Here is a 26,571-nt window from a genome sequence, read left to right as displayed (position 1 = left end):
TGTAATCAGGCTTAAATGCATCGCAGCTGGCTGCCGTAAGGAGAAGACTTTAAATGCCTTGAGGTGTGCTCAAATAGAGACAGAACTGTGGTTGACAGGAAGGCGGGAGTGCTTCCTAAGCTGGTATTAAGGAGGTCTCTTTCTTTGTGGAGGAGCTCCAGCTAGGCATGGCTAAATTGAACTGATTTCCCAGAGCTGTTGTGCTACTTGAAACAAGTTGATGTCGAAACTGCTCAGGGAAAGCAGCTTTGTAAGGTAGCGTGGCCGAGTGGTCTAAGGCGCTGGATTAAGGCTCCAGTTTCTTTGGGGGCGTGGGTTCGAATCCCACCGCTGCCAGGCAGTCCTTTTAGGATGCTTGAGAATGACCTCTCTGCTTGAGCAAACAGACTTGCGAAGAGATACTGCATGCTTCCGCTCACATCCAAATGTAGACTCCTTGGCCAACGTTGAAGGGCTTCACTAGGAAGCTCTGCGTCCTCTCTGCTGTTCTGCTTCCGTAAAATTGGGCAGAAAATGGACCACTGCATGAATTTATCTAGGGTAGCGTGGCCGAGGGGTCTAAGGCGCTGGATTTAGGCTCCAGTCTCTTCGGGGGCGTGGGTTCGAATCCCACCGCTGCCAGGCAGTCCTTTTAGGATGCTTGAGAATGACCTCTCTGCTTGAGCAAACAGACTTGGAAAATGATACTGCATGCTTCTGCTTGGATCGGTCTAATGCGCTGGATTTAGGCTCCTGTCTCTTCGGGGGCGTGGGTTCGAATCCCACAGCTGCCAGATGTGGTTTTAAACATGGCCAAACTGCTTGAGTGTGTGTGTGAGTCTTAGTGAACGCTGGAAATGAGAGAGTACATTTAAGTTGGCAACTAGTCAGTATAATGTGTTCTTTGAAACTCACGGCAGACTTGTCGGTGTGACAGCAACACATCCCCAAGCTCGAATATGCTCAGGAGCAAGTGTCTTTCCCACGATTAGATTGCAGCATCTTAACAAAGTCTGCACTGGAAGTCTCTCTCTGCCATTGCTCCTTTTAGCAAGAGCACACTGTTGAAACAGGAACAGTAAAGATTCACAATTACAGTAGTAATACAGTGGGGAATAAACCAGAGTCAAGAGATGCGTTGATTATGTGAGTCAGTGTTGGTATGACTTTCTGACACAGAAATGAAAATAGCCTCACCATTTACTTTCCTTCACTAAATAAGGTATAGTGATAAAAATGCTGGCTTACTTTGTGTTCCAGAAGACAGGAAATGTTTAAAACCACATGATGGAGAGTAAATGGTAAGCTCATTTTCATATTTAGGGTAAACATCCATTTCATGCTTGCCACTTTAAGCCTTTATACTAAAGTTCACTTTTTTGTTCTTTTTTGAAGACCTGATAGTGCTGAAAGAAGAGACACATCAATGGAATGAAATGGAAGAGAAACAACAAGAAATAACGACTGATGAAAAACCCACAATCACTAAAAAGACTTCATCACACGGAAAACCTCGGAAATCCAAGTCTAGGTGTAATTACAGCTGTAAACAGAGTAGAAAGAGTTTCTGTCAAAAGCCAAACCTTGATGTTCACACTAGAAAGAAACCTTACACCTGCAAACAGTGTGGAAAAAGCTTCTATAATACAGGAAACTTAACAGTGCACATGAGAATTCACACTGGAGAGAGGCCGTACACATGCCAACAGTGTGGAAAAAGCTTCTATTCTACAGGAAACTTGGCAGTGCACAGAAGAATTCACTCTGGGAAGAGGCTCTACTCTTGCCCTCAGTGTGGAAAGAGTTGTAAGCAAAATGGCAATCTTGAAACCCACATGAGAACTCACAATGGAGAGAGAAGCTTTATTTGCACACAGTGTAGGAAAGGTTTTTCTCAAAAACAAAACCTTACCATCCACATGAGGATTCACACTGGAGAGAAACCTTACACATGCACAGAGTGTGGTAAAAGTTTCCCACATACAGGCTCACTCAAACACCACATGATAAGTCACACCGGACAGAAGCCGTTTGCATGTGTTCATTGTGGAAAGAGCTTCACAACCAAAGCTAGCCTCATGAACCACATGAATGGTCACACTGGAACCACATGTGATCATTGTGGAAAGAGTGCAAAGACTCCATTAAGCAACACATGAAGACTCACTTAGGAGAGCGTTTTCGATGCAGTGAGTGTGGAAAGGTCTTTAAACATAAAAGAAGCCTCATCAATCACATGAAGCTTCACAATGGAGAGAAAAAATGAGGCCTTGTCCAGCGGAGCTTAAGGCTTTCCCGGGATAGCATCTCGGGACAAGTGTAAACTCTTGAATACATCTCAAGTTACTGGAATGAAACCCTTTGAACCTGAAGATTTAAACTCAATAACTGAAGAGGGGTGAAGATGTACCAGATTGTGAGAGTTTCTACAGGGCTGCAATGAAGCAAAATAACTCTATATGTGTTTCAAGTTATTATGAACTGAGAACCAAATTTGTGCACATTGCACACTGCAATCAAATGATCGGCTCTGAAAAGAGAATTAGAAAGATTAGGGAGGAGAAAATGTTTGGGGAGATGCAGAGAAAACTGTCCTACACTCTTAGATTGTGTTTTTGATCATTCACACTGTTTGATTTTTACTCCCTTGAACAAACAGATTTGCCTCCAATTTTGGGCTTTTGTCTGCAGTTTCACAAAACTTGTTGGTGAATAAAAGTTGGCCGGTGTGAACTTGCAGTGACAGTGAGAGACTGATGCAGACTCCATAAAGCCCTGTTCAGACTACACAATGCCATTTGCCAGTTACCACAGATCAGATTTGTGTCAGATTATGAGATTTTGACTTGATAAACTCTTGATGTGTTGTGGGTAACAAATGAAGACTTTGGTTTCAAAATACAACACATTTATTTTAATGGACTGATTTTAGAAAATAAAAAAGTTTTCCTCATGAAGACAATTAAACTTTCTGTAAACAACTGGTTACCTTTGAAGAGATGTTCATGTGAAAACTCCCACATTAATACAAATAAATCTGTGTATGGGAAGCCCAGTATCTCTATTGTGAATGAGAATATGAGTGATTTGTTAGCTTACATGCTAATTCCAGTACTCAACAGACTATTGAAGCACTTCAGCTATCTGTTTATTCAAATTCTATATATATATATATATATATATATATATATATATATATATATATATATATATATATATATATATATATATATAATTTGAATGAACAGATAGCTGAAGTGCTTCAGTAATCTGATACTGGGTTTCCCACCTAACATTGCTGTTAGTAATAGTAGTCACACACACACATGTATATATGTATATATATATATATATATATATATATATATATATATATATATATATATATATATATATATATATATATATATATATATATACACACACATATGTGTGTGTGTGACTACTATTACTAACAGCAATGTTAGGTGGGCAAAATAAAACTGAAAAAGGATAGTTTTTTTTAAAACTAGTATGGGTCTATAAATCTCATTGTCACCCTTTAAAAGGTTTAAAAAACAACATTTATAAATTTATATATTTATATATTTATAAATGAAGATTTTTTTGCAAAGCATAAACGGTTATTAACTACTTAATGCTGTGTACAATTTTCTTTAGTCACATTAAATTTAACTTGTTTAACTTGTTTACTGCAAAAAGGGTTTACATGGATATTGACATGAGACATGAATATATGCAATTATAGAAAACATGCTCAGTGTTTTCAATATGACTTTCACAAAATTGACAAGTTCTCCTTATTATCAACTTTTAGTCTCAGGAATTCTTTTGATGGATACACATCATTAATCATTTAAACTGAAGTTCTTTAATTTTGGGGAGAATTGAATTTAATTCCTGTGAATTAAAATCTTTAAAAATAAATGAGGTCTGAGCTGATTAGGATGAAGCCTTTGAATAAGAATATTCCTTTAAAACTTATTATTACATTTTGGATCTCAATAAAGATAAAAAATAAAGATGGAAGAGAGAACATTACAGAATAGTGTGAAAGAAAACCTCTGATCAATACTGTGATGTTTTTAGGGTTAATATTAATTATTGTTTTAAACTCTTTAGGGTGACAAGCAAAACCCTGTTTAAAGAATGGGTTGAATAATTTTAATATAGCAAAAAGATTGTCATTTCAAGTGAAAAAATCAAATGTGATTATAATCTATTTGAACAAGTTACACAGCGTAAACCTCTGCTTGAGGACTCTTAACAGTAAACTGAAGGAAGCCTGTGTTATGGTTTAACTGGTGTCCGTGTTAACTGAGGCTCCCTTTCACTTGTGTAAACTATCCATGTTTGCAGATTGGCAGATTCGGCACTTTTTCACAGTAACATGCCATACCAAATAAAGATTCTTATTACTTGGTGTCATTGTATCATTGTTGATTTAATATTTGTGTGGCAGAACAGCATTAACCAAAATTAATCTAAAGAAATAATTATAATTGACATCAACTGGATTCGAACCCAAGTCAAAAGGTTCTGAAATCGGTTTTGGTATCTTATCAGTCAACATGTGCCGTGCTTGAATTGTTTCCATGTACTTGCATTTACATGTTTCTATGCACTCTCACGCTGATATTTTCTCAGAATAGCTCTAACATGTTTTATCGCAGTTAGTCAAACCATGATTTTTATAGTTGTAGACTTGTGAAAACCTGTCTACAAAGTCACACACGAGCTGGATATTATTGATATTTTCCAGTGTGTGTGTTACATTCCGGTTCACTACCAGTGTGTGGTACATTCTATGTCACTTCCGGTGTGTGGTACATTTCCTTTCCGTAGGGAATCTAATTGTAAATATGTTTTGGAATTTGTTAAAGTGTTTTCCTATGTAATTTTGTTTGATGATAAGTAAAAATGTTTTTGAAAATGTAAATTTGTCTCGAGCTTTGTAAAAGTGTTTCAAACTTTATAATGTTGTTTTGCACTTCCCGGCCACCGTACAAGAGTGCTAGTTAGAAAATCAAAGACTCAAATGATCAATTTAATTATTGAAGCATAAAAATGTTTTTATTTTCTTGTCGGCTTAGTCCCTTTATTAATCTGGGGTCGACACAGCGGAATGAACCGCCAACTTATCCAGCAAGTTTTTACACAGCGGATGCCCTTCCAGCTGCAACCCATCTCTGGTAAACACCCACACACACATTTACACAAACACTCATACACTATGGACAATTTAGCCTATCCAATTCACCTGTACCGCATGTCTTTGGACTGTGGGGGAAACCGGAGCACCCGGAGGAAACCCACGCGAATGCTGGGAAAACATGCAAACTCCACACAGAAACGCCAACTGAACCGAGGCTTGAACCAGCGACCTTCTTGCTGTGAGGGGACAGCACTACCTACTGCGCCACTCTTCGACCAGCATAAAAATGTACATAAATAAATCACAATTTAAATGTTTTAAAATGTCATTTAATTATTAATAAAACAATGCATTACATATACATTTTAAATCTATAAATAAATAGACACTTTTATAACTGTATTATTATTTAATCCATGTTTTAAAGGCTGATTAATCAAACAGTAAAATTTGTATTAATAAATCACAAAACACATTTTAAACAGCTTTTTTAAATAAGCATTTGGCAAATGCTTTTCTCCCTATTTGCTGTTTGGTTTTCTTTTTCTTTTGCCACATGCTTTTCTCAAATTGAAAATGAATCAGGTTAAAAATGACTCTGCTGTAATGATCTATTGTTTTCCTCTCTTAGGAAAAAAAGACAGTTAACAGTTTTATCTAGATTAAATGACCTTGGTGATAAAGATTTTCTTGGAGATATAGAACAAAATGAACTTCGTATTTTGCCATCAGAGTTAGATTACTATTAAACAGAAAAAGCTAAAGGACCTTTACAATCTAGAGTGAAATGGATAGAGGAGGGGGAGAAAAATTCTTCATATATATATATTTTTTTTATTTATTTAGTAAAGCATAGACAATCTTCAAAAACTATTAATAAACTTACACTGTAAAAAATTGCTGTTAAAAAACGGTCAGATTCTATGGTAAAATAATGTTTTTTCACTAAAACAGTAATATTCTGTTAAAAACAGTGCTTTCTGGGTAACATTTTTTTTTTTCGAGAAAGTAACCAACTGCAGAAAACTGTGAGCTAACAGAGTTCAGATTCGATGTTTTGAAGTCTGTGTTTGAAATCACACTTTGTGCCCTTGTTCACTATTTCATACACTAGTTAACTAATATAGTTCACCTGACAGTTTTAATGAACACTAATGAGTGAATTCGGACACTGATGAACACCTGCTGTTAATAATCACAATTACTGAAGGAAAGAAACAAGAAACACAAACAGTGACTTGAGTTACAACATTAAATAAAATCAAATAAAATAAAACACTTTTAGTCTCAGCAGAGGATCATTAAACAACTCCACAAACAACAGCAGACACACACTTATTACTGACTGATTTGACTTCCATACTATTCTCATTGAGATCCAACAGAAATTAAGGTGTTTTTTGTGTCACCGTAATGGAGTGAGGGGCTGGTTTAGTTGGGCTCTTCACCCTTGAACTTGTTAATTCAGACTCTCCAATTACTATAATAAAGAGTTAACAAAATGCTTGGATTATAGTAATAAAGTTGGAAAGTCAATAATTAGAGAATTCTATTTGTCTGAAATTAGTTCTGATAAATGTTTTGTTATAAATCTGGAAGAAGGGCCACATGCAATAGATTTTATGCTTAGTTGCAGGTATTAATTTAATTAATGAGAAGTGGAAACAGAAAAGATACCTCCGTAATTACTTAACAGTTAAGAAATAACATACAAAACAGTTGAGTTATGACAAATACACACTCAGACCTCATGAATCTGACCTTGTATCTCAACAATGGTAACATCTCAAATGTTTCATGCTGCAATGCATGCTGGGAGTGGCACGGTGCAAATATCCCAGCATGCATTGCAGTATAAATAAATGTTGTATAATGGTCTTACACTTTTCTTTATTTGTGTTTGATTCTGCTGTTGTTTATGTTTCGACTTTCAGTTGCCTGTTTGTGAGTTAAACTGTTAATTATGTTAGTTGTCACCATTATTGAGGTTCATATGCTGATTATTGATGTCTGTTTGAGTGAGATTTACACCGTAGAGCAGTGTTATTGTCCAAGATATTATTAAAAGCTACCAGAAATCATTGCCACATATAGACATATAATGTAAAACAATAGATTTAACATTGAATAGGAGCAGTAAATTATATTATACTAAATGAGAACAGACTCTGCCATTTAACAGCAACATGAACATCACCAGATCTTATTTAGGTTTTTGGCTGGCTTGCCACAACAAAGGAGCTTTTTTAAACAAAGTTCTTAACAATAGCAGCAGCCAAGATATATAAATGGTAAAAATGTCAGGGCTAAGAGCCCAACTAAAGCAAACTCTGTTCTCCATGATGGTGACGTAAAACTTTAACTTTTTCTCAAGAAGAACTTTAGTAGATGTTATACAAAAATACATGTATTAAGTAATAAGTGTAGCTGGTGATGATGTTTGTAGAGTTGTTTAATCATCCGCTGATCATTTAAATGATTTAATCATTTGTTGTTCTTCAGGTTATTTCATTATAAAGCTGTGACTAAAGTTTTGTATGTTCTGTTCTTGTTTTCTCCCTTCAGTATTTCTTCATTTGTTCATTGTTAATCCTCAATTATCATTTAATTAGTCAGTTAATTAACGAATTTACTTCAGCTTTGCTACATGTTTCTTGAACACTCAGTAGTGTGGACACTTCAATTAAAACTGAAGTATATGCTCTGGGGTTTAAAGGGTTAAAGGTGTAAGAGGTAAAAACACAGTGTAAAAATGTATTTTAACAGTAATATACTGTTAATTTACACAACGGAAGTAGACTGTAAAAAAACAGTAGATTGCTGGCAACCACAGCTGCCAGTAGATTACTGTTAAATCAAGGAAAAAACAGTATTTTACTGTAAAACCTGAAGCTAATTTCTTCTGTCTGTCACCGTTGTGGAGGAGAGTAAAGCCAGTGTAGGAGTTAAAGATGAACAATGAACTGCTGATGTTATTCTGCATGTTTCTCTATTTAAAGATAGCGGCTGTTTAGTTGCTGATGCAGTCAGAATCTCTCTGGTGGTTCCAGATTTACATGTATGTGTGCTGTTGTGAAAAATAAGACATTAGAGTTAAACCGAACTTTTCTAATTAACTAAAATAAGTTATCATTATAAGTATGCTTCTAAGCATATATAGCACATTACTTCATAAACTCATTCAGCAGTTGACCAAGTTGAGGCAGTTGCTTTCAGTGAGCAAAATGAGTTCACTTGAGTATTGTGTAAATCAATGTAGTCCATGTATTTTTACAGCAACATACTGTAAAATAACAGTACATTGCTGGCAACTGCAGCTGCCAGTATTTTACTGTTTTTTAACGGGACAATTTTTAACAGTGTAGCATAAATAACAATGTAAGTGAAGAGAAAACTTTGATTGATGATCACATCTATTCATATTATTATGTAAATCAAAATTTAATGAGAGTGATTGTGACTTTTTCTTTTCCTTTTCAAAAGATAAAGTTTCTATTATAGATGACAGCTTCCGTGAAATGATGGAATCTGACATTGTTATCTCTGAACTTGATGTTGCTATTTCTCAAATGTTCAATGGAAAATCCCCAGGTACAGACAAAATCACAGTTGAGATTTATAAACATTTTTGGCCAGAGATGAGATTTTTAGTTTTTGAAGCACTTAAGGAATGTATAGAGAAAGAGAACTATCGACTTCTATGAAGCAGGGTTTAATCATTTAGTTCCAAAGCCAAGCAAAGACCAATTATTTTTAAATAATTGGAGACCCATAACTCTTTTGTCCAATGATTTTTAATTGCTCTCTCATGTATTTACCAATAGACTCAAAAAAAGGTATAGGCGAGATAATTAATGAAACACAATCAGCTTTCATTAAAGGGAGAAGTATTCACAATGATATCAGACTGATACTTGATATGCTCGATTATAGTTATTTAATTCCTCAGACAAGTTTATTTCTATTTCTAGACTTTTTCAAGTCATTTGATACCCTTGAGCATTCTTTTTTGTCTTTAGAAAATCTTTAGAAACTTTTGGGTGTAGTCCGAGCTTTTGTAGGGTAATTTCCATGTTCTATACTGATAGATTCAGTAGTAAATCTCTGAATTCAGGATCATCTCCTAGAGTTTACATCAAAAGAGGAATCCATCAAGGATGTCCCATCTCACCTTTTCTTTTTAATATAGCTGTTAAACTTATGTCATTATATTTAAAAAATTCAGAGTACACTTTAGGTATTGATATACTTGGTCGGACTTTTAGTTTAAGCCAGTTTGCTGATGACACACTATTAATTCTTAAAAATAGGGAGGTGCTCCCTTTAGCTCTTGTCAAAATTTCTGTTTCCTAAAGCTTCTGAATTCCCCTTAAATCTAAGAAAATGTGGAATATTAACTATTCAGAATTGTACTTTAAGAGAATTAGAGGGTATTCTAGTAAAAGAAGAAGTTAAATATTTGGGAGTTACCATCTTCAAAAATTCTGTTAATAGAGAATGTGCAAATGTTAATATTAAAATAGAAGGGATGAAAAAATCCCTAAATCATTGTCTAGCTAGAGACCTTTCCATATTGGGTGAAATTCTTTTGACTAAGACTGAGGGATTATCTAAAATTATATATTTAACTTATCCTATATATACTCCTCCCAAAATAGTTAAATCTATAAATTCAATATTATTTAAATTTATTTGGAAAAATAAATCACATTATTTACGTAAGAATCATATGAACAAAGAGTATGAATATGGAGGTTTAAAAGCAATCTATTTTGAATGTCTTCATGGCACTTTTAGAGTTAAATGATTGAAAGAGTGTTTAGCTAAGCCTTATTCAATATTTTATCATATCCCAAATAATTTGTTTAAAAAAATTGGTGGCCTTGAATTTGTATTAAGATATGATTATGATTGTTCAAAACTTCCTTTGAAGCTGTCTACTTTTCATAAGCAAGAACTACCTTTTTGGAAAATGATATTTACCCATAATTTTCCCCTCATAAATCCACTCTTTGAAATAAAAGGGCTGTTAATATTAACAGAAAATCATTGTTTAGAAGTGACTGGTACAATAAAGGCATTATATTTATTAATGATTTGTTAGATGAAAATGGACTGCTAATATCTCATAACGAATTTTTAAATAAATATAGAGTTAAAATCACAGATAAAGGTTATATTGAAATTTGTGAGGCTATACCTATTGCTTTGTTTAGGTTAATTCAAAGTAATTATTTTGATCCCATTGTACACTTGTAACTTTTCTTCCGTCTTTAAAAATATCAATGTTGATATTTTTGATAGTAAATATAACAACAAGCCTATTTACAACACACCTTATAATGGGTGATTTTAAGTGTTATCATCTAGGAGTTGTTAAACCCTTAGTAGAGGACAAAGCTTTTACCTTTTCTCTTAAATATCCTGTAGCACCTAAGGTTAAGGAAACTCATTACATAATTTTATTCAGGATATATCATGTGAAGGAGTTTATTCAAAAAAGATTTAGCTTCTGCTCCAGAAACACTCGATCACTTATGTTTTTCTTGTGAATTTACTTTTAAATTCTGGTTTGACATCCATACTTGGCTTTCATTAAAGATGATTTCAGTCCCCCCTATTGTTCTAGAAGATATTTTATTTTACAAAGCTGATTTACATTGTTCTTTCTCTGATGTTGTGAACTTTATTTTACTAATGGGTATATCACATTCATTATTGTAAGTGGAAAAAGTGCAGACCCTCTTTTAGATGTTTTCTTTCTGAGGTAAAGAAAGTGGCTCAAAGCTTCAAATATTTCAGAAACCAAAGTAAAATAACTGAAGCTCTCTGTACTTCATTTTCATACTATTTATTGTTAGAATATTTTGTTTGTCCTTTGATGTAGATCTTTTGTACTGCTCCTTGCTCCTTGTTGCAGTTGTAACATTTTTAATTTATTTTATATATTTGTAATGGTAAATATGCCTTGCGATGTTGATTGTTCTGCCTTGTGATGTAAACTTTTTGCAACAATAAAAACGAAAAAAAAACACTTATTCTTAGTGGATTAAACAAGTTTTTCGAAATTGTGTAAAAATGTTTGGATTAAAAGTTTTGATCAACTTCAAATACTGAATGTCTGTGTATTTGAAAGAGAGAGAGCAGATATGTTATGTGAGATGTGAAAAGGAGTGTGAAATTTGTCATGTCCTGACTGCAACAGTAAGTGGCAAAAAAGCTGAACAACAAAGACTTTTATTTTGGCGTGTTGTGTGACGTCATAAGGCTGCGCCGCTTCCGCGCTGCGGTTCAACTGGAGGAAGGTTTGTTTCACAACTTTACACAAATATAAACCGATTGATTAAAGTTTCAGGTTTTTCTTTCGATATTATATACCTGCGGTTGACTATTATTTTAATCATTTATACAACGAAGTATTATTTTAATAACAGTAATCGAGGGCTATTGTTTGAACAACTGAAATGTGTTTTAATGAAGGTTTATTCATTTACTAGCATAATGTCATTCCAATACAAGTATACATTATAATTATATATATATATATATATATACATACATACATATATATATATATATATATATATATATATATATATATATATATATATATATATATATATATATATATATAAATGGAGAACTAGTTTTTATTAGGTCATTTGTTTGTGGCTATTGTTTCTTGCTCTGACTTACCTGATTTATTTTTGTCAATCACACTCATATAAAGAAACAGTTGAAGCAAGTGTTGAAGAGAAGTTATTTTGTTTCTGTTTATTGTTTTGTTCATTTTACACAGAATAAAGTGTCCAAACACAGAGAAAAACTCCTGCTGAAGCGACTGATCTCCACACTGTTATAAAGATGGCGTTTATTAAAGAAGAGAGTGAAGATGTGAAGATTGAAGAAACATTTACAGTCAAACAGGAAGATCCGCAGGAACAAACAAGTTAGTTTTCATTCAGATATATTTTAATAATAAGAATACTAAATTAAATCCATGTTGCAGCCCTGAGTGTGCTGCCTAGTTTTGCTAAATGCACATAAGCACTCATTGAAAGACAGGAATGAGTTTCTTTTGTTATTTGTTCTCGTGTCTTTTGTCATTATGTATTATTAGTCTCCCATTTTCTCTACCTTCTTAAGGTTATTGCTTTTCTTGTTCTCCTACTGTGTAAAGCGCCCTTGAGCACTGTCGCTATAAAAAATAAATGAAAACAATAAATTAATAAAAAGTTAAACTGAGCTGACGATATTTGACCTACAGTATTCTCATAAAAGATATCTGCCATTACAGTGATAGTGTTAGCTAGGTACTTTCCATTTGCATATGTCAGGTTGATCACAATTCCCTTTTTTTCATCGACTTCTTTATGAGTTTAAACTTGTTTCTAGTAGTTGTTACTAGTTCTCACAGATATTATCTGAGTTAGAATTAAATCTTTATTATAATAACTAATTACCAGGGCTATTGTGTTTAAACAGGGTTTCCGCGGAGTCTTAAAATGTCTTAAATTCCAAAATCTAAAACTTGGCCCTAAAAAGTCTTAAATTTGCTGAAATGTTGTGTTGTAGGTCTTAAATCTTTTTTAAACAAGTCTTCATTTTCCTGTGTTCATGTTTTGTTACCCAATTCGGTCAAAGCCCATACAATCACCAACAATCCATCTCAAAAAAACTTTCAACTTTTATTTAAAAAGGTCATTTTAACTCTGTTAATCATAATGGTAAAGACTGCTGAGGATATCCACCTGGACAGATTGTTTTGAATGGATTTAGTTTATTATAGTTTTTAAAACTTTTAAAACATTTGTTAATTAGTTTTTTTTATTTTAAAGAAAGTTTATTTTGGAAAAAAAGTGTGTGGATCCAAGTCGAGCTCTCTTGTTTTTACACAATATTTAAGATATTTTGCTAAGAAATATCTAAAATATTTTAATGTTATTATTAGTTTTGATTTATTTATCTTCTGGGCCATTTGAAAAATTCCTTATTCTAAAAATTCATTCATAATGGTCTTAAAAATGTCTTTAAAAGTCTTAAATTTAACTTGGTGACACCTGTAGAAACCCTGATTTAAAGTATGTCAGAAAACGTGGATGACTCTAATTTTAAATATGCTGAATGAAAATGGACACTAAAATAATTAATTATTATAAAACATTGTACAGTATTCTAAACTATATGATGTTAAGTTTATCAGTATTGACCATATTCTTCACGTACCAGCAGGCGCCGCTATTGAAATCTTTTTGCTTTTTAAAGAATACATTTTTAGATCCTTAAAACAGTGTAATGCTGCTTGTCTTTGATCTTGTGGGGGAAACCGGAGCACCCAGAGAAAACCCACGCCAGCTTGGGGAGAACATGCAAACTCCACACAGAAATGCCAACTGACCCAGCTGAGGCTCGAACCAGCAACCTTCTTGCTGTGAGGCGACAGCACCACCTACTGTGCCTCCTCGTCGCCCGACAACACTGATTTATTTACATATTTTTTATGCGATATTCCAGTTTTGCAAATTAATTTAATTGGCATTTTTGGATGGAAACATAGCTGTAAGGTTTGGAGCTTACGCTGCTATTCTGAACCAATAATCGGAAACAGAAAGCAGTTGAAGGATGGCGTGTTTAAATCCATTATTTATCTGACTTTATTGTAATTAATCTGACTCCATCAAAAGCCGCTTTTCCACTATCGTGCTGAATCGTTCTTTAAACAGAACTGTTCCATTCCGTGCCAAACCGGGCCAGACGGCACGGATACGGTTTCATTTTCCACTGTCGTGCTGCGACAAAGCTCTTTAAAACATTACACAAAACGCATCAGTAGTTGCCTTGGTAACGCAATGTAAACGGCTCCCTTTGTTCAATTAAAGTTAAATAAGAGCCGAAACTATTTATTTCTTTTTTTTCATAAAAGCAAAAGCAACCATGTGACTAAACACTGTTATGCTGCTTTATCAAATAGGGGTGCTAAATGTGCACCCTTATTTATTTATATGTTGCGCAGCTCTGGCTAAATTTTATTTGAGGGAAAATTACCAAAATGTAACGTGATGATTGAAAATAATTGAAGGGGAAATAAATAATATTTAAAATCTCTGAACATAACAGAAAAATAAACAATGATAAGACAACAATAATAGTGCATTTGCATTATAGTGGCAGAAATATAATTTTGGACAGGCCTTGTCAAAGGTAAGCGGGCACTTTCACTAATAAAAACACAGCACATAAATTATTTCATTTTTAACAATTAATTAAATTACACTGCGTTTTTATATAAAAAGTTGATAATGATATAAAATATACTACATTTTGATGGTAAACTGAAACCAAATAAGCGATGGTTGTTATTTGTTTTACTATTCAAACATTAAATAACGAATGCAGCAAGTGAAAAAAAAAACGAATATGAAACAACACATATATTGCAGGGTTTAAAGCATATAAAGCACTATTATATTTAGCAAAATGCTGCTCTATTATCTTTTTATTTTGATCATTTTATTGTTATTATTATAATTATTTTTGTGTTCATAATTAACTAACAAGCTGTAGGCGAATTATTGCTAGACGTTTTAGAAAATATTTGCGTAGCTATATTATTCACCACAAAAAAACAAAAACACAGAAACATGTTACAAGCCTCATAAATGTCATATAACTTATGTAAAACTGAATCATATAATTGCCTATAGCTGAAATGATGAAAATTGCTCATTTTATTTTTATAAAACATTTGTCAAAACGTATTGATATTTTTTGAGTAAAAGCAATACTGACATTCAAGAATCCATATTTATTTAATTAATTCATTCTTTTGACTTATTTATTAGTGCATATGCTGTAATATAAATCATACAACAGTACCTTGGACAGTTACAGTGCCGCTCCGTAAAGCTTTCAAGCAAAGTCTTTTGGACGGCCGACATTACAACACGAACACGCCGTCAGGTGGTCTCGCCGGTATTAACAAGCTGTCCTGGCTTTGAATTAAAAAGTGCAATTATTTCCTCGTTGTTAAAAGAGTCTGCAAGTTCGTGTTCCATGGATATAGTGATGTTGTTGTGGAATTTGGACATCGACGATGCAAAGCGTAACTTTATTCGCTTTATTCGATGCGCAGCAGGAAAAAAAAGTCAGCAGCGCAAGTCGCTGGCATGTCTCTCCCGGATCAGAGCGAGTTTTGTGCTGTGAAATACAGCGCTGCGTGCAATAAACTCACTTTCAGGCAGGCGAAGTAGGTCTGTATTCAAGTCAATAAAATAATAACTTTAATGAATAAAATATCTTTGTAAGAATGTGATGAGTTATTCACTTCTCTGTCAGAGACTGCTCTATGGTTTGAAAACCCTTTTCAAACTGTATCGTTTAGACCTGGATCATTATTTTATATTAAATGTACTGTAGTTTATTGAGGATGTCTGATGACTAGCGCGCTTCTGCTGAGCCAGCTGTGGTAGCTTAGCAACCGAGTCGCGACGTCAACACACAAAATCTGTCAGCACAGTTCAGCACGGTTGTCTAACCGTGCCGAGAATTCCGGGCCGAGAACGGTTTGTAATCGTGCCGCGCCGTTCCAGGCTCAGTGGAGAAACAACCGTAACCGTACCGAAGTGTTCTTAGAACGGTTTGGCACGATAGTGGAAAAGCAGCTATAATGTAGTAAGAGTATACATGCTTATGCTGGCATTATTCTTTTATTATTCAGCTTCACCATTGCCTTATTGTGAAGAAAATTGGCAAAACAAATCCCACAGAGCCTTTATCTTAATTTTGTTATTGCCAAATACCTGTCATCATTTATCATTTATTTTAATTAATTTGCTAAGAAAGACTTATTTTTATTGGTGTGTTGGCCAATTTAAAGGTTAAGTGTTTGTACCCAGGCCTATTTAGAGTGTTGAGATGTTAAGATGATACAGAGGACTTATTTTATTTTTTTGTTCCAACTTGGCCTGTAGCCTATGTTATGAATAAGTAATGTTAACGCATATAATGACTCATTCATGAAAAAAGAGAAAAGAGCTGTGTGCATGTGCACATTTGGATAATGTCTGGCTATAAACGGGTTCGGCTTAAACGGGCTTTTAAAAAGCTGTCAATCAAAATGTACTTGTCGGGTTCTGGATCTATCGGGCCTAACTTTTATAGCCTGATAACAGCTCTAGTTCAGACGCCCCCTTACAGTCAGCTATAACAATTTAATTTCATCACCAGACACCCAAAAGGCGGGTACTGTGGGTTATCCATACTGTGACGAGGCACAATGTATTTAAATCTAACGAGAACATTAAATTGAGCTCTGTAGTAGGCTTGCCACGATAGACGTGTTGACGGTGATACCGGTTTTAAGACTCAACACCGGTGATATCACTTTTTCACCGTGACACCGTCCCCACATTTGTTTTTTTTAAGTATTCGTTTTTTTTTATTATTAAATATTTATTTGAATTAAATGTGAAACATAATTCTAAATAATTTACTTAAGACGAGAGCATGCACTATAATTATCATCTGAACATAGCTACAATGCGTCATATTTCATTTATCACATGAAGAGAACAAGAGGAGTCGAATTTACAGAAAGAGAATGGCGGACGATAAAGTGTCAAAACGCAATGCAAAAGCGCCTGTTTGGCTTTATTTTGGGTTTAAACCAAATGCACAAAGAGAACCTGAAGATGTTAATGAGGCAATCTGCAAACTTTGCCTGACAAAGGTGGCAGGAGTTGGAGGAAACACAACTAATTTATACACGCACCTTCAACACACCTATACTTGATGTTCAACTATGGGCGGATAGATAAGATCAATAGCCATAAATACGCAACGCATACTCTCATTTTAAAAATCACGCGACCATTATCTCATAATGTTTAATAATAAATTATCTTTTTTTTTTACTAAAACAAGAGTGATTTAGCAGTGCCACGTCATTAATAAGCCAACTGCAGAGAAACAAAGCAACTATAGCGGCAACAGCCGTGAGCACTTTTTCCGAAGTTCAGCTGTTTTTTTTTTGCACTTGATTATTATGCGTTTAATTAAAAAAAAAAATCTATATTGAATTGGCCTACAAGAGGTAAGGCTAACCTGTGTGTGCGCGCGTCTTTTATCTCTGAGGACGCTTTCTTCAAAAACCGAAAGTTGCTTCGTCTGTCTGGCAATATTTTGGCTTTTAATAAATGAAAAGTTAATTTAGATGAGCCAATATTAAAAATTTAAACAAAGTAACTGAGACGTGCGGCCACACATCGAATCTGAGGTCTGATCTCATCTCTCTCTCTCTTTCTCGCTGTCATCCAGACACAGACGCCTAACGAGGCAAGTCACAAAACCGAGGCTGGTACCAGCTGACAGGTAGAATAGCTGAAGCCTTTGCGAAATCTGTCAAAATACAGCACTAACAGGCATAAATATCTTTGAGCCAGAAAGTCTATTTAGTTGTGTATCCTTTAAATTATATTATTTCTAATAAAATGAAAACCAAAATAAAATATTCATTGCATTTTCCGTTTGAAAAAAATATACGTAAACGAAAAAAATCAAAGGGTGGCTAGTTTGTTTTAATGTGTTTTAATATTAATAAAAATATACTCAGCCTATTTAACGGTTAGCCTACGCCGTCAATAGGCAAGCCATTCAAAACATATTATTGTACTGTGTTCTGGGTTATAATCTATATTTTACAGTAAAAACTAAACGTAGCATGTCTCGCTGTCATTTAAAACATGTAATTCAGAACACACCAGAGCTGTGGACCTACAGTATGCAGTGTGTTAACTTACAGGGCGGTGTTGGTCAATCTTACTGCACACCGAACTCCAATCTGAGGAAGATTATGTTACTCGATAGACAACATTAACTTGAGAGATTTTAAAAATAAAAGGTATTTCTAAAAAGCAACAACGTGGAAATCTGCAACAAATAAAACTAAAAATAAAACGTCTTGCCAGTGCTGTGTGTATTCCGCCATTGACAGTGCACGCCCTTATGCAGCGCCTGTAACTGCCGCTTTTAAGAGAGATCAAAGCTGGTATCATAACCAAAAAGCAAGATCATATAGTTATAAATATTCCATAACAATACTTATCGAAATATTTATACATTTACATGTTGTTTATTGAGATTGTGTGATCTGTATATGATGTCTGAACTTTACAGAAGCTGTAAACTGACACGTGTGGGGTGATGTTTAGCTCTGACAAGGCGCTTTTATTTAGCCTGCAGTCTTTACAATTTTTTTTTACATAATGTTCCATTTCTCAACATTTTTTTATCATTATTTTTTATTCATAGTTTATATATAAAATGAGTGCCAGCTTGTTTAGTTGTGATCATTATGCAAGGATCATATTTCACATTCGGTTTATTCTTCAATAGCCTATAGATTCGTTAATAATGTATTTTATAAACGGATTGTTCATAAGGACTAAGCTGTTAATATATAATATAGGCGTTTATGGTTGTTATTTGTATGGTCCTAACTTCCAGTTTTTTAAGCCTGTAGTATTGTTGTGTTTTATTCGTTATGGTAATAAAAGTTATGTGTTGTTTAACAGTGAATTTTTTTTTTTGTAGTTTCCTTTTCGTTCATTCACACAATTGACGCCGAATTTGTCAACTCCCGCAAAACTGAAAGTGAAAGTATTATGCGCACGCATTTATAAGCTATTTAAAAGCAGAAAAAAGGAGGAAAAGAAGAAACGCCCACTCCCACGGTGATACCGGTATTACCGGTGTTGTCACATGTCGATTAACCGGTGGGGAAATTTCCTCATCATCACAAACCTACTCTGTAGGTCTATTGGACACATTCATAAATATTCCTAGCAAAACAAATAAATGCTGGAGACATACTCATTACATAAACATACTTAATCGCACTTCAGCAGCGTTTACTTGAGAGCGCACAAGTGCACAAGCAGAGGAAATCGGCGCGCAAGCAAAGAGATCCGCATGCTCGTAGGCTATTACATTAACGCAATCTCGACTTTTAATACTGCGCTCATGAGGAAACACTGCAATGTAAGACATATGCATTTCGGATTCACACACACACACACACACACACACACACACACACACACACACAAACACATATATATGTGGCTAGTTTTTTATATTCACAATATAGTCAAAACAGTCAAGACATAAAACTCTTTGTAAAATAAGAAAAAGAAAAACAAGCATGATGTATTTGCTTGATTGTTTCTGCTGCAAACCTAGAAATATGATACTGAATTCAGCATAGCTATTTTTTTTACAATTTGTCACTGCTAATTATTTTACAAAACTATTTTTTTAATAATAATTATTGCATTTAAGTGTTGATCTGGAAAAATGTATCAAATGTTTTTTGTTTAGAATTAGTCTTAATACAAAAATCAATAAAAAATCTAATTAAGCAAAAGAAACAAATAATAACAATGAAATCAACTAATTACTTAAACTTCTGCATAATAATTTGGGGCCTAATGTAGCATAATGTTTGTAACACATTTGCACATTCATTTGTGTGATTGTATAGCTAACGTTAATTTACATGGTACAGAATTTTGTTTTAATATAAATCTTAATAAAATCTCATTAGTCTATTTGGTCTTTTTATAAAATTATACAATTATTTAAAAAAATTACAATATCTGAAATATATAAAGCTTACTTACAGTATATTGTAGGTGATTTTTGACTTGAATTGATAGACTTCATTTGGGTTGTAATGACATCAACACTACTTAAAATGGCACATTCACACTGAATCAAAACAATATTGGGTCTTTTGGATTCTAGGGACTGGGTGGGTCAGACCCGGCATATGTTACAGTAGGTCTGCTATACTGCAGCATAGTCTCTCTTTACACTAAATTCTAAGCAGATAGAGACCCGCTTTTTTTGACTCACAAAGGTGAGCTGATGTCTGAAGTTTTGCATGAAAGACAAAACTTGCAAAAATTCAAATTAAGTACATGTTAATGTATTCATATACATTTAACAATAAAAAATTAAATAATATAACTTAAAAAAACAAGATATATATATATATATATATATATATATATATATATATATATATATATATATATATATATTTTAATCCCTTTAAAAAAATTTGATCCTAAATGAAACAATTTATTAAGATTATCATTTACGTATTATGTTCTTTCTGTCTTTATTCTTTAATTGTTTTTGTTTTTCATTTGGGGAACAAATTTGTCTTTCTATGTCTGAGAAATTGCTAGCTGGTGTCCCTCCTTAGCACTTAAGGCTATGAATTTGAAATCTAAACAAAAATAAATATATATATATATATATATATATATATATATATATATATATATATATATATATATATATATATATATATATATATATATGCATGAGAACATATTTTTTATTCCACTTTTTTTATTCATCAAAACATCATAAAACCCATCTTCTGGGATTTCTTCTTAACAACAAATAAAAGAAAACCTCATTTATGCCCAAAACCAAAAAGCTATTTATAAAAAATGAAATGTGCTATTGTATATGGAATTTATAACAAACCTTTAGGCTGCAAGAGCTTAGTTTTCAGAAGCTATATATTTATATAGCACATTATCAATATGCATACAATAAATCATCCATTGTACAACCAATACATATTAGTTGTTTATCCTGTCCCAAACTAAACTGCATGTAAATATATATATATTTTTTTTAATCTCTAGGGTGGAGATTTATCAGATTTACTTGTTTTGGACGAACCAGAGGAGAACACTTTTAGCACATCTTCTGAAGACACAGATGGAACAGATAGTGAAAGTGATGATCCAACGCCAACTGATGATCCACTTCAAAAAATAGGCACGGACAAAGGCATGGACAATATTCTCAAATCTACAGGCTCCATCACAAAGGCTGAGGCTCTACTGCTAATAATGACTCATGCTGCTGTGCATAACATTACTGGCTGTCAACTAAATGACTTGTTGACCCTGATTAATTTCCTGTTTGGTAATGATGTTGTTCCAGGTTCAAAACATTTGTTTAACAAGGTTTTCAAGAACAACTCAGAGATTGTAGACTTTCACCTTTATTGTCAGGCCTGCAAATGCCACTTAGGCACACAAAAACAAGTCACTGACCAGAACATAAATCAATGTCCATCATGCAGCGAAACAGTTGACATCACTACTTTAAATAATGGTAGCTTTTTTATCAATGTGCCAGTTGCACCACAAATCCAGAATCTTCTGGAAAATCCAGAAATACAAAAGCACCTCGGCTATCGCTTTGACAGACCACACAGTGTTGAGAATGTTATCTCAGACATATTTGATGGAGCATTTTATGAAAAGCTGTCTGAACCAGGAGGGATTCTGTCAAATTCCAACAACTTTTCATACAATTTTAATTCAGATGGGTCTCCTGTTTTCAAATCTTCAAAATTTTCTATTTGGCCAATACACCTACACTTGAATGAACTGCCTCCCAAAATTAGATTCAAGCATGTGATTCTTGCCGGTCTTTGGTTTGGAACCCATGAGCCATCTATGCAAGTTTACCTGAAACCATTTACTGAACAAGCAAAGTCACTCAGCTCTAAAGGTGTTTCATGGAGAAAAAATGGTGTTCAGATAAATAGCAAAATTGTTGGCATCTGCTGCTGTGTAGATTCTAAAGCAAGACCGGCAATGCAGAACATGACCCAATTTAATGGCTATTATGGGTGTGGCTTCTGCCTTCATCCAGGGGTTTTAGTTGAGCGACACGTAAAGTACACTGTGTCAGCTTCAGGATACGATGACAGAGACTCAAAATCTGTAATTAGAGATATGGAGATTGCCTTTGCTGAAGGTAGGCCTGTCAGAGGTGTTAAAGGTCCATCCCAACTGATAAACATGCCGTTCTTTGATGTAGTGTGGGGCTTCGTACCTGATTATATGCATGCTGTCCTTCTTGGTGTTACCAGACAGATTACTGAACTTTTTCTTCAGAGTTGTGATCAGCCCTATTATATTGGTAGACCAGACACATTACGTGTAATAGAAAATCGCATCAGAAGCATCCAACCTCCACATCTCATTACCCGCTTGCCTAGGCCAATTGAGGAGTTCAGGTACTGGAAGGCATCAGAATGGAGAGCTTGGTTGCTTTTCTATTGTTTGCCATGTCTTGAAGGTGTGCTTGATACTCGGTATTTGAAACATCTCAGTTTACTTGTATCGGCAGTATTCCTTCTTTTGCAGGAGTCTGTCACCTATGAGGAAGTCAACAAAGCAGACATCATGCTCCTTGAGTTTGTTGTCAAATTTCAGTTACTCTATGGAGAGACAGGCATGACTTTCAATGTACATCTTCTCACTCACCTTGCGAAGTCAGTGAAACTGTGGGGTCCATTGTGGGCACACTCGGCTTTTGTTTTTGAAAATGCGAACGGACGTCTCTTGAAGTTGATCCACGGAACTAAAAGTGTTGCTGTTCAGATTGTCAACAAGTTTCTGTTGCATAAAGCCATGTCATGCTTTGCAACAAAACATGTGATCAGTGACCATGTGTTAAACTTCTGCAGAGAATTCAGTGAATATCCAAGAGTGCAGAAATGTCTGCGTTGGCAGGGCACCACAGTTTTAGACAGTGGCACAACTAAGCAGTTAAAGGATGAGGAAATGAGTGCCTTCATCTCAGCAGAGAGACAAGTACCAGAAATTGTACTAGTACACAATAGGATGGTCCATAATGGTCTGGTTTTTACCAGCAAGGCCTACTGTCGGTCTAAGAGAAGAAGGGAAAGTGCCATTCAGTTAAATAATGGATGCCATGGAGAAATACAGGACATTGTGTCATTTACAGCAGAAGGGGAGACAGAAATTGGTCTGTTCTTCAAGAGGTTTGATACACAGCCGATCTTTGCACTTCCTCAAAACTTTGGTTTTGTGCCACATGTAAAACTTGTTAGAGATTATCGGTCCCCTCTGCAATTTGTCCCATTAAACAGCATCAAACAAAAAAGTTTTACTATCTGCTCTTCAGATAATATCTTTATCTGTGACTTTCCAAACTCATATGAGAGGGATTAAATGGTGTAGAAAGTGTAGGTTGAGTTTTGGGTGGGATTAAGTGAGGGGAGAGAAACAGGCTGACAGCGGTGACAGAAACATAGCAGCGCTACATGGCAAGAGCTGTACTGTGACACACCTACATCTATGATCACTGTAAACGCCCACCCTAAACAGCCAGATACACATCACCCACTCTTCCTCATCGACACCCCTCACTCAAACCTCCAACGGCCATACACCTAGATTCCACAAACCCACTCATGCTACCACACTTTACTCATCCAACTCACCTTTCTACACCCGTATCCACTACACAACCCTTCAACTACGTTCCCCCAACCCACTTCTCCCACATCTTCATACCCACATGTACCTTGCACCTTCTTCCACACCCACCAACAATATAAAACCCACCCATAACCCATACACTAACATCCACCAAAAAACATTTACTAACACCCTGTTCATCCACTGACACACACACAGTGATTTGAGTATCAGTGAGTATACAGGGTGTTAGTGGAGGTTTGAGTGTTAGTGAGTATACAGGGTGTTAGTGGAGGTTTGAGTGTTAGTGAGTACACAGGGTGTTAGTGAGTACACAGGGTGTTAGTGGAGGTTTGAGTGTTAGTGAGTACACAGGGTGTTAGTGGAGGTTTGAGTGTTAGTGAGTATACAGGGTGTTAGTGGAGGTTTGAGTGTTAGTGAGTACACAGGGTGTTAGTGGAGGTTTGAGTGTTAGTGAGTACACAGGGTGTTAGTGGAGGTTTGAGTGTTAGTGAGTATACAGGGTGTTAGTGGAGGTTTGAGTGTTAGTGAGTATACAGGGTGTTAGTGGAGGTTTGAGTGTTAGTGAGTATACAGGGTGTTAGTGGAGGTTTGAGTGTTAGTGAGTATACAGGGTGTTAGTGGAGGTTTGAGTGTTAGTGAGTACACAGGGTGTTAGTGGAGGTTTGAGTGTTAGTGAGTATACAGGGTGTTAGTGGAGGTTTGAGTGTTAGTGAGTATACAGGGTGTTAGTGGAGGTTTGAGTGTTAGTGAGTATACAGGGTGTTAGTGGAGGTTTGAGTGTTAGTGAGTACACAGGGTGTTAGTGGAGGTTTGAGTGTTAGTGAGTATACAGGGTGTTAGTGGAGGTTTGAGTGTTAGTGAGTACACAGGGTGTTAGTGGAGGTTTGAGTGTTAGTGAGTACACAGGGTGTTAGTGGAGGTTTGAGTGTTAGTGAGTACACAGGGTGTTAGTGGAGGTTTGAGTGTTAGTGAGTATACAGGGTGTTAGTGGAGGTTTGAGTGTTAGTGAGTACACAGGGTGTTAGTGGAGGTTTGAGTGTTAGTGAGTACACAGGGTGTTAGTGGAGGTTTGAGTGTTAGTGAGTACACAGGGTGTTAGTGGAGGTTTGAGTGTTAGTGAGTATACAGGGTGTTAGTGGAGGTTTGAGTGTCAGTGAGTATACAGGGTGTTAGTGGAGGTTTGAGTGTTAGTGAGTATACAGGGTGTTAGTGGAGGTTTGAGTGTTAGTGAGTACACAGGGTGTTAGTGGAGGTTTGAGTGTTAGTGAGTACACAGGGTGTTAGTGGAGGTTTGAGTGTTAGTGAGTACACAGGGTGTTAGTGGAGGTTTGAGTGTTAGTGAGTACACAGGGTGTTAGTGGAGGTTTGAGTGTTAGTGAGTACACAGGGTGTTAGTGGAGGTTTGAGTGTTAGTGAGTATACAGGGTGTTAGTGGAGGTTTGAGTGTTAGTGAGTATACAGGGTGTTAGTGGAGGTTTGAGTGTTAGTGAGTACACAGGGTGTTAGTGGAGGTTTGAGTGTTAGTGAGTATACAGGGTGTTAGTGGAGGTTTGAGTGTTAGTGAGTATACAGGGTGTTAGTGGAGGTTTGAGTGTTAGTGAGTACACAGGGTGTTAGTGGAGGTTTGAGTGTTAGTGAGTATACAGGGTGTTAGTGGAGGTTTGAGTGTTAGTGAGTATACAGGGTGTTAGTGGAGGTTTGAGTGTTAGTGAGTATACAGGGTGTTAGTGGAGGTTTGAGTGTTAGTGAGTACACAGGGTGTTAGTGGAGGTTTGAGTGTTAGTGAGTATACAGGGTGTTAGTGGAGGTTTGAGTGTTAGTGAGTATACAGGGTGTTAGTGGAGGTTTGAGTGTTAGTGGATGTATAGTGTGTTTGTAGGAGTGGTATTGAGTGTCTGACTTATTTGTGTAAGGGGTTATTTGTGTATATATGTCAGTGGATGAACAGGGTGTTAGTAAATGTTTTTTGGTGGATGTTAGTGTATGGGTTATGGGTGGGTTTTATATTGTTGGTGGGTGTGGAAGAAGGTGCAAGGTACATGTGGGTATGAAGATGTGGGAGAAGTGGGTTGGGGGAACGTAGTTGAAGGGTTGTGTAGTGGATACGGGTGTAGAAAGGTGAGTTGGATGAGTAAAGTGTGGTAGCATGAGTGGGTTTGTGGAATCTAGGTGTATGGCCGTTGGAGGTTTGAGTGAGGGGTGTCGATGAGGAAGAGTGGGTGATGTGTATCTGGCTGTTTAGGGTGGGCGTTTACAGTGATCATAGATGTAGGTGTGTCACAGTACAGCTCTTGCCATGTAGCGCTGCTATGTTTCTGTCACCGCTGTCAGCCTGTTTCTCTCCCCTCACTTAATCCCACCCAAAACTCAACCTACACTTTTAGATCTTCACTGCAATGTCTGCCATGTCCTTTGCTATTGAGAATTGTATTCCATAGTAAGTGTTGAAAGCCAGATGACAGTATGTTTAGTGTATATAACTTAAAATACTTTTTGTATAAATTCTCTGACTGAATTAAATTAATAATAATTTTAATGCTTTATAAATTTGATGCCAAATATATTGTAAATATTGTTTCTAGTTTTTGTTATCACAGAAACTATATAAATTTACTATAGATTTACTGTTGAAAGACAGTTTTTTTTTTGTTATTTGTGTACACATCTATTCAAAACCATGGTGAATGTGTTTCTTTTAATGTGATTTGAGTCAGTGCTACAGATTTAGGCTGTACTTTATGCCAGGGGCAGAATGGGAAAATTTACTTGCACAGGCTGTCCTTTTGCAAATTAACCATCACTGGCTGAATGTTTGGCAAATGAAACAGTATAAAAATGACTTATACCATTAAATGTCAATAATTAAATGCTTTCTCTTTAATGCTACCCTCTCTTCTTTTGTCCATCTTTTTTTTTCCACCAGAATCATCAGACTAAGAAAATAACTAGTTTTAGTGGAAACTACCAGTAAGAATTGTATGTACCTTGGCTCAAAGCAACCATCTTTAAATTTATATTACATTTATTAATTTAGTAAACTTTTATGCAAAGTGATTTACAAATTGAAATTAGAAGTTTTAAACATATGTA

General features: G+C 35.2%; 1 protein-coding gene, 1 long non-coding RNA gene, 2 other non-coding genes and 1 pseudogene across 4 annotated transcripts in view; 4 read left to right on the top strand and 1 right to left on the bottom strand.

Annotated features, from left to right (window-relative positions):
• The window catches only part of znf1086 (zinc finger protein 1086), an 893,143-nt gene that overhangs the window by 716,886 nt on the left and 149,686 nt on the right, over positions 1 to 26,571 (bottom strand). The gene's annotated exons all lie outside the window — the stretch shown is intronic.
• Positions 255 to 336, top strand: trnal-aag (transfer RNA leucine (anticodon AAG)). The gene has a single exon. It is a non-coding gene; the product is annotated as a tRNA-Leu (tRNA).
• On the top strand, positions 540 to 621 carry trnal-uag (transfer RNA leucine (anticodon UAG)). The gene has a single exon. It is a non-coding gene; the product is annotated as a tRNA-Leu (tRNA).
• On the top strand, positions 1,323 to 2,329 carry LOC147845063 (uncharacterized; annotated as a pseudogene).
• Positions 11,389 to 23,192, top strand: LOC148682865 (uncharacterized). The gene is made up of 3 exons (XR_015943177.1): positions 11,389 to 11,439; positions 11,934 to 12,083; positions 20,857 to 23,192. It is a non-coding gene; the product is annotated as an uncharacterized LOC148682865 (long non-coding RNA).

Source organism: Danio rerio, chromosome 4 (genome assembly GCF_052040795.2).
Source record: "Danio rerio strain M-AB ecotype USA chromosome 4, GRCz13ab, whole genome shotgun sequence".
Lineage (NCBI taxonomy): Eukaryota > Metazoa > Chordata > Actinopteri > Cypriniformes > Danionidae > Danio > Danio rerio.
This window is presented reverse-complemented; position numbering and strand designations above follow the sequence as displayed.